We start from the raw sequence: 1,651 nt of genomic DNA on the forward strand, positions 1-1,651 counted from the left end.
GGTAAAGTGTGGGCTGTTATCCACTATCTGGGGGCTTGGGGGCCCTAAGTGGCTGCCTGCCTTGCCTGGTGGCAAGATGCGCCTCTGCCCGTACCCCCTATGCACCCCCACCTCTCTCTGCCTTACCTATTTCTCCCCCTACCCCATATACACCACATACACCTCTCTCTCTCTGTCCCTCGACCACTCTCCATCACTGCCTCTCTCTCTCTCTCTCTCTCTCTCTCTCTCTCTCTCTCTCCAGATTGCTGATATGACTTCATGGTTTCCTCAGGATCTTATTCTTCACTAACAACAACGGCACGGTCAAATGGCCCACAGCCAAAAACACTTTCCCCTTCGGGCGAAGAAAACTGGAGTCAAAACACTAAACAGGCTCGAAGTATGTAGTGTTTTGTGTACTCTGGATAAATGTTGAAAATATGTATTTCATATTTGTTGTTAAAGCGTTGTAAAAAATAGCAGTAATACTCTTATCTTATTTGGCTTTGGCCTATCTTGCTTTACACGACTCAAAAGCACCATAAAACTTGTGATTCTCCTGGAATCCTTGGGAATATCTGTTGTGTCAAAAATGGGAGAAGGGAACAGACCCTTCTCTGTATCTCACTCACCCCACCTCTGTCCATCTCTCCTCTCTCTCTCTCTCTCTCTCTCTCTCTCTCTCTCTCTCTCTCTCTCTCTCTCTCTCTCTCTCTCTCTCTCTCTCTCTCTCTCTCTCTCTCTCTCTCTCTCCACTCTACTCTCTCTACCTCTCTCTCTCTCTCTTTGCTTTGCTTGTTCTCTCTCTCTCTCTCTCTCTCTCTCTCTCTCTCTCTCTCTCTCTCTCTCTCTCTCTCTCTCTCTCTCTTAGCTGGCAGCCACCCCTGTTCTGTGCTGTTGGCAGGACTGACCCAAATAAGAGCAGCCACTCCAGCCATAGGGGGGCGTGGTGGACTGTATGGGGTGGGGTGGTGTTGTTGGTGATGGTGGTGGTGGGGAAAGAGAAATAACAGTGAAGTGGTCCATTGAACCAAGTGTGTCCGCTCTCCTAATTACGTAGTGTCCCATATCCTCTCCTTCATTTTTTCCTCTCATTTCCACCTCCTTTACCCCCTCCCCCTTACAATCCCCCCACCCCCAACAAACACACACACACACACACACACACACACACACACACACACACACACACACACACACACACACACACACACACACACACACACACACAAAAGCATGCACACACACACACACACACACACACACACACACACACACACACACACACACACACACACACACACACACACACACACACACACACACACACACACACAAAAGCATGCACAACCACACACACAAGCACACAGAGACACACAGAGACACACAGACACACACAGACACACACAGACACACACACACACACACACACACACACACACACACACACACACACACACACACACACACACACACACACACACACACACACACACACACACACACACACACACCACCTACACTACTACACACGTCTCAATCCCCTGCATCCCTCCCACCTCCTTACTTGAGGAGCCAGGGGCTTGGTGGGCTTGTGCTTGCAGGGGTTGGTTTTTTGGGGGATAAAACGGGCGCTTTGGGAGCCGGAGCCCCATACTGTGGACAGAGA

The sequence above is a fragment of the Engraulis encrasicolus genome, chromosome 7 (genome assembly GCF_034702125.1).
Source record: "Engraulis encrasicolus isolate BLACKSEA-1 chromosome 7, IST_EnEncr_1.0, whole genome shotgun sequence".
Classification (NCBI taxonomy): domain Eukaryota; kingdom Metazoa; phylum Chordata; class Actinopteri; order Clupeiformes; family Engraulidae; genus Engraulis; species Engraulis encrasicolus.